This window comes from Rousettus aegyptiacus, unplaced genomic scaffold (assembly GCF_014176215.1).
Source record: "Rousettus aegyptiacus isolate mRouAeg1 unplaced genomic scaffold, mRouAeg1.p scaffold_m13_p_7, whole genome shotgun sequence".
Classification (NCBI taxonomy): domain Eukaryota; kingdom Metazoa; phylum Chordata; class Mammalia; order Chiroptera; family Pteropodidae; genus Rousettus; species Rousettus aegyptiacus.
In genome coordinates, this window is record NW_023416310.1 from 4,911,597 (window position 1) to 4,919,483 (window position 7,887).

The 7,887-nt window shown below is 40.8% G+C and overlaps 1 pseudogene; it reads left to right on the forward strand.

The window, feature by feature from the left end:
- The first annotated feature begins 4,342 nt into the window (after nt 1-4,342).
- Nucleotides 4,343-4,458, forward strand: LOC118605716 (annotated as a pseudogene).
- The last annotated feature ends 3,429 nt before the right edge of the window (nt 4,459-7,887 follow it).

Here is a 7,887-nt window from a genome sequence, read left to right on the forward strand (position 1 = left end):
GCTGTGTAGCTTTAAGGAAATTTTTTACCATTTCTGAAACTTAGGCACCTCATCTGTTATGTGGATTTAATAATAATAGCTAATATATAAATTCATTCTGGGGTTTAAAATGTGGTAATGTACATAAACCACAAAAGTACACTGTTTTCCAGGCAGATAGTATTTAATAATTATTATTGTTATCTCAACAAAGACATTTTTTAAAAAAGAATATTTTTCATTATATTTTGTCTGATCCATGGACAGAGAAAAAATGACTCAAGATCATCACACATCTTTACAATTTACAGCAGAAACCTCCTACTGTGGTCGTCGTAAATGGGCAGTCTCTATCTCATTGTAATTGTGACCAAAAGATTAACCACTGAAATATTTTGTAAATAAGAACCCTGCACTAAAATGCAAGTAGAAGAATTTATCCCTGGGATCTTCAAAAACAGGAAGATTATGGGCATAGCATTAGTGTGAGATGCTGTGATCTAGACTAGGAGGTCTCAGAATTTAGACTTAAAATAATTGTAAATGAGTAAACTCAAAAGAATTTATGTAACAAAGACATTAACACAAATGAAATGTAAACTCTCTTTTCCAGCTAACAGGAGAGACAAGTTACAACAATTGAAGGAATTACACACAACATTTCACAGTTCAGAAAGCGTTTTTCCACATTTGCGATCTTGCTTAGACCACCTGCAACTCTGTAAAATCGAGGTTGATTCTTACCGCTAGTTTACACTTGAAGACTTTGAGACACACAGGTTTCAAATGTCTAGTCCGAAGTTACCTACCTAGTAGAAACTGGAGCCGGGACGGAGCTCAGAATCAATCCCAAGAATTCTGTGTATTTTCCATTCACAGATCATTATCTCTCTAGATATAAGACATATTTCAATAGATGAGCAAGCTCTGATGACATGCAGGTTTGATTAGCAATTGAAGCACTTGATGAAAGATGAACATTTATTTAAGAAGTTGATTCATGAATAAAAATGAAGCGAACCCCATGGACAGTGGGAAGACACTAAGAGAAAGATTTGCTCGTTAGGGTGAGAACTCTATAATCAAAAGTGTGTGGTTGCTTATGAGATCATTATGAGCAAAAAGCATCCTGTGAAGCCCTATTCATAGATATCAATCAGTGCCCTTTAAGCATAAATAAGTTCTGGAACACCACCTGCCTTCCACATTCCTCTTTAGTGATATTGCAAATGATTTTCAGAACTAAATGTTTTGAAGATAATTTCTCGTAACCTCTTACCCTCCCAGGTGTGTCCTGCTCTCTATAGGCGGGACCTCTCAGCTATTATTTCTTTGACTCGACGCCGAACCACCAGCACACACCGCACACACATACTGTTGGGCTCATGTTTGCTCTGCCTCGCCTCCCCTTCCTCACCTGTTTTATGTGGTTGATCAGGTCTCGACTAAGATGTAATCTAATTTATTTTCCCGGATCCCGCTAAATTAGATGCCCCTCCTCTTACCTCAGCTTCTCTGGCACTCTGTCTTCTCACTTAGATCTGTAGAATTGTCTGTTCATTTGTCTGTCTTCTTTGTGGTCTTCAAGACTAGGTAATCACCTTTTTTAGAGACAAAGGTGAGTTTCCTTGGAATGGAAAACGAATAGAAAACACGAGTTGAACAGCTAAAAAGCTAACGTGTACTGCAAATAACAAAAAATCCAGAAAAATAATACCACGTTAATTTATTTATGTTTGTTTTTCTTTGGGGTCGCCTCAAACACTGCTTTCTTCCCTTGCCACCTTGTGCAAAGGAACCGGCATCCTTTTCATGTTTCCAGTCTCTTACCCTGCTCTCTCTCATACCATAGCATTAATCTCCCGAATGGTCGTATCTGTTCTCACTGATTTCCTCATTGTCTGTCTTCCCCACTAGAATGTAAATCTTATGATGGCAAAGACGTTTTCTGTCTAGTTCACCATTTTATCCAACATGCAGAACATGGTACATGCCCCATAAATGTTCGTAGAGTGAATGTTGAACATTTTCACAAAGAACTCCGTATTTTAAAAAACTTATGTAGAGTATGGTCCAATTTTTGTTAAAAAGTAATAATAGGCTTAGAGAAAAACAAAAAGAGATCGAAATATTAAAAACGATTATTTCTGAATAATACAATTATGAATGACTTTCATTTTCTTTATTCTGTTTTTCTGGATAGTCTATTTTTTTTATTTTTATTTTTGGTAACTGCAATTTTCACCTCTATATTTTGGCCCTTTATGTAGTACTATGCACGGACCTGTGCTTTGGTGCCCTTTGAGGCTGTGTTGTTAGATTTCACCTCCCGTTCTCAGAATTATTTTCCCGCGAGATCTTATCCATATCTTCAGATGTCATCTATATGCACAGATTCTAAAAATCTTTACTCCTAATTCCTAAATTTTCACAAGCTCCAGGCCTCTCTTCCACAGGGCGATTTCATCAGGGCATCCGAAAGGCATTTTGAAAACAATTTAGCTAAGCTCTCACTTATTTTAATAAACTGTCTGAGAGCCTCACACTGTAATAGATGCTTGTATACCTTACTCATAACCATACTATAAAACAAATGAGAAAAATTAGGGCTAAAGAAAGTGAAGGGACTCATAACAGTATTTAAAAATCTAATTTTGGGCAGCTGAAGAGTCTCACTCAGCCCAAGATCCTTTGTGGTTCGATGGGCAGCAGAGTCCAAGGGTCAGCTCAGAGGCGTCACTGTCCCAGCCCTGGACAAACGGTCTTCTATGAAGTGGTTACCCCGGCACAAAATTTTTTGCTAACGATGTAAGCAGAGGGACGGATATTCTAATTCATCCATTTTACTTTCTATTCTGCCCATGGTTTGCAGGCTCATGGGTTTATGCTTCGGCCCCAGTGTTGGCTGATTAGAATGTTTTTCTCTCCTAACTCCATCAATTACGAGCCTCCTTATCCTCACGGTTCACACTGAGGGACATCACGTACATTAGTCCTGCTCCAGTTCTTCCAGCGAGACTAAATTCTCCCCCCATTCTCTCACACGGAATTCTTCCTCCCCTTCCCTTGCAGCTCTGTTCCCATTTGCCTAACGCTGAAGTAGCTGTTGGTGATCTGCTGCCAGTGGAATTGCCCCTAAGCTCCCTGCAGGAAAAGTCTCTGTCCCATGCATTTCGGGATCATGGAGTTACTCACGTAAATCCTCTATAGCTTGTGTAATTATGTAGTCGCCCAATAAATGCTGTGGTAATTATTGCTTTGGGTTACTGTAACAGTTTTTTAACTATTAAGTAAACAGAGGAACTTCAATATATGCTGAAATCAATGATATAATTGAACGAAACAAAATAACAATAGAGAGAACATTTGTGGAGCACCTAGTCCATGCGAGGCTGATTGACATTAACTTTTACCCTCAAAACAATTCTGAAGAGGGAGCGGGGAGGGAACTATAATAAAGGGAATGGCAGAGATAGTTGAATCTACGTAACTATAGAAAAGAGACTAAAATAAACTTGAGAACTGTGATTAAAGAACACAAAGAATACTGGAGGGACAACTGAATGAACATCTGGAAAAAATAATGCTGGTTGTTCTTTTATAACTTACAACAAAACGAATTTTGGATGAATCCAAGGTTTAGACATAAACTGGAAGAAAATGTTAGAGAATAAAAAATAAATCTTGGAGTGGGAAGGCTTTTATAAGTAAAAATAACAAACTCATAAGTCATAAATTTTACTATATGAATGGAACAAAAAACCCAAGAAAAATATTTGCATAGACATCATAGACAAAATGTTCTTAATATATAAAGAGTTTCTATATATTGACAAGAAAAGATCAACGATGCAGTAGTTTAATGGGAAAATGATATGATGGGATGATTCATAGAAAAAATATACATGAATGGCTTTTCAATACATAGAAACATTCAACTTGACTCACAGTAAGAGAAATGCAAATGGAAATGATAATGACAAAACATTTCCTATCAGATTGGCAAAGATCAAAATATTTGGTATTACATTATGTTGGTAAGCGTGGTAATACCATGTACTTTTCTGAATTGTCTGTGGAAGTTTAAATAGTACAACTCTATGAAGAATAATTAGGGAACATATATCAAAATAAAAGATACATATACCTTTTGATTTAGTAATGCCACTTTCAGAACTTCACCTTACTGATAGATTCTCTACAGCCTTCGCACACATTCGAGTCTATTATTTCGGAATTACAGAATGAAAATGACTTCAGAGTCCATCAATAGGAAACCAGTTAATAATTCAGATAATCTATAATATCAAATAATATGCAACCATCAAAACGAATGAGATACCCAGTGGAGCCACAGTCCATGGTCTACGGCCACGCCACCCTGAACAAGCCCGATGTCTGATCTTGGAAGCTAAGCAGGGTCAGGCCTGGTTAGGACTTGGATGGGAGACCACCTAGGAAGACCAGGTGCTGTAGACATAAATAATAGTAATAATAATAATAATAATAATAAAAGAATGAAGATAGCTTTATACCATGGATATGGGAAGTTCTCAAATTAAATTACAACAAATTGTTAAATAAAAGAAGCAGGAAGCAAGCAAGTGTGCATAGTATGTTTCTGTTTGTGCAAAAATATGAGAACGTACACATACATGCTAACAGAAAAGATAGCAACTCCGGAAATAAATTCCACTGGGAAGCTTCCCTCTCATAGGCAAGGAAATGGAGAGCAAAAATGCCACAAGTCACCTCCACGGTCCGCCGGTCAGCCTGAGTCACCTGGCCCTGATCACTTGGCTCTTCTCCCTAGTTAGGATGCCAGGTTTTCGGGTGAGCAATAAGAATTCAGAGATAAGAGATATGGTTCCCATCCTGGAAGAACTTGTAGTGAAGGCGAAGAAAAAGAGAAGAAAATGTCCTAGAAGCATGTGATGATGCTAGACTCGGGATTCTGTGAGATCACGGATGAGTCAGAATGCTGTAGAGAGATGTAGAAATTAAGGCTTGAGTTGTGTTTCGGAAGGAGACTTTAGTATTTATGGCTTCGAGTCACACCACGAAGAGAAGGCGAGGAAGAGGAGGGTACGAGAGAAGAATCGTGATGACTGGAGGCTCAGAATGCATTCATTCATTCATCCAGAAGGTGTTTGTTCAACATCTACTAAGTCCTGGGCATGGAGTGATGACCAGGTCGGACAAAGTCTGCAACCTTGTTGGCATGTCCTGTAGTGGAAAGATCAGCTGAAGACATAAACATTTAAAATCATCTCAGAGTAGTAAGAGCTGCGAAGTTTTATAAAGATAATACGAAGGGCTAATGTGATATTGAATAAATACAAGTGGCCACAGTCTGCTTTTTAGATCAGCCAGGTCAGCTCCCTCAAATCATTTAGGCAGAGATTTGAATTTCCTTGTCATCCCTGTTCATTCTCAGACACCCCCTAGTCATCACGAACTATAGGCTTTCTATCGTCTTTCTATCCATCTTTCTATGACGCAAACCACAAATGTAATTTAATTTTTTTTTAGTTACCACATCCAAGTACAACGAAGCGGTAACGTGGTTAATTTTGTATGTCAACTTGACTGGCCCCGGGATGCCCGGATTAAATATCCTCCCGGGACGTGTCAGGGAGGGTGTTTCTGCATGAGATCAGCATCGAATCAGGGGACTCCCCAAAGCAGACTGGCCTCCCCAGTGCTGGGGAGCGTTGTCCAGCCCCCCGAGGTGCCGCACAGCACAGAAGGCAGAGGCAGGAGGGATTCGCCCCTTTCATTCCTGCTTCCCCCTCAACCTGAGCTGTTTCCCCTCATCTTCTCCTCCGGACTGGGATTTACACCATCGCTCTGCTTGTTCACAGGGTTTTGTACTGGGACTGACAGGCCTCGCTGGCCGTTCCGGGTCTCCAGATTGCAGGCGGCAGATTGTGGGACTTCTCAGCCTCCAAAACTGTGAGTGAATTCCTATAGTTTTTACACACACACACACACACACACACACACACACACACACACATACATATGTAAGTATATAAATTCTGTTTCTCTGGAGAACACTAATACGAGCAGTAACCATGTTAAAAAGATGAAAAGAAACAGGTAAAATTAAATGAAAGAACGTGTATTTAGGCAAATATATCCAAACTATTGTTTATTTTAACATGTAATCAATATAACAACTATGAATGCAATGATTTACGTTATTTTTCATATTAAAGCACGCTTGTAGTGTATCTTTTCCACATTTCAAGCACTCGGCAGCCACACGTGACTTAATGGTTTTGGTCTTGGACATCCTAGGTCCAAGCCTGAGCTTTCTGCCTGTGTACTATACAATATTCAGCGAAACTTTCTAGAGGAAAATGCCAGGATTATTGCTTGTGAAAATGTTATAGCTGACTATGGACTCTAATGGACAGAGGAAATGTAACGAAGTTGAGTGGGGACATGAGGAAGGACTTGGGATTTCTTAATTCTAAGGTGTTTCCAGAGAGATGGCAGAAGGTGGATGAATACAGATATCGACGACAGGGTTTACTTTTGCACCCCAAAGCTTACAAATATTCTCTGTGCAGAATGAGTATGTAACATGCAACCAGGCGTTAATAAGGTGTCATCTTAGACAAGGATGTTATTATGAAAGGTACACGCTATTATAATCTTCACAGTTTAGAAGTTGTTTTCAAACTTCCTAGAGTCCCCACGGAGCAGGTCCACAGCCCGCGTTTCTAAATATCTCCCTGAATAAAACAGAAGATCGCTTCCCTTCCAACACGAATAATATTTACGCTTACATGTAGGTCAGAGTCAGCCAAACAGCTCTTGTGTCTGAAAGTCTATTTTCGACTCGGCTGTCATGACAACCGTGGGATCCGGCCCAGGTGTCTTCTCTCCCCTGACACACAGACAGCACGTTCGCCGGCCTGGCTGTGATATCTGGGGAGCAGCACGCAGGAACTGCCATAGGATGAATCGGCCCACTTGGTCTTGGCAGGGGCGCTGGCCTAGCAGACTGGAGAAAAATTCCGGTCCACGTTTCAATTCATCAGTGTAGAGGACAGGAGGGTGCAGCGGGGAGGGTTGGGGTTATATATGAATGGGCAAAGTTTCTACGAGAGCAGGGAAGGCTGAAAGGTGTACCCCGGGGGTGGAGCCTGAGGGACACCTGCTCCTGGCATCCACGTTTGAGGTTTTCATCTGTGGGGTTCACACCCCAATCCAAGGGCACGGGTTCCGAAGGACTTCCCTGGCAGCGAGGCCCCAGGAGAGCTCACAGTCCCTAATCTGAAGAGCCTGGTTCCACTCGAGTTCGGTCAGGGGGTGGGGCAGGAACACAGGCGGACTGGAGATTTCCTCTCCCGTCCACTGGCCATTTAAGAGTTTGTCCCTAGAATGAGATCACCCAGCGGAGAGGTTCTCAGGCTGGATCCTACTGCCTTTTAAATTAAGGTTCTGCCACCAGAACATTGTCCCTAAAAAAAATAAAAAATAAAAAAATAAATCTCTCCTACAGCCCTGACTATGTGGTACAAGGAAAAGAATGAGGTTTTAAGTCGGTTCGTTTTGAGCATTTCTTCACTTCCCTTACTCTGTCTTTAAGCAATTTATTTACCCTGTCACGCCGGTGAAGAGCTTGGCAGAGAGTGGAAGCTTAGCAAATAGTTTATCTCACGGTGGTTTCTGTGAGGACTGTGCACGTGGTGACCAGACCGTTACCGTCCATGTCCCATTGTATCTCCCTCATTCATTGCAAAAAGGCGGCTCAATGTTGAGCCCTTGTCTGAGGGAGCTGACTGTCCTCAATGAGCCCAGCCGTTCGAGAATGCCGGAGGTAGACTTCCTTGGCAACTTAGAGAGAAAAAGCGAACCGAGGGAAACAGGCTGAAAAGAAACCGGTTGACATTT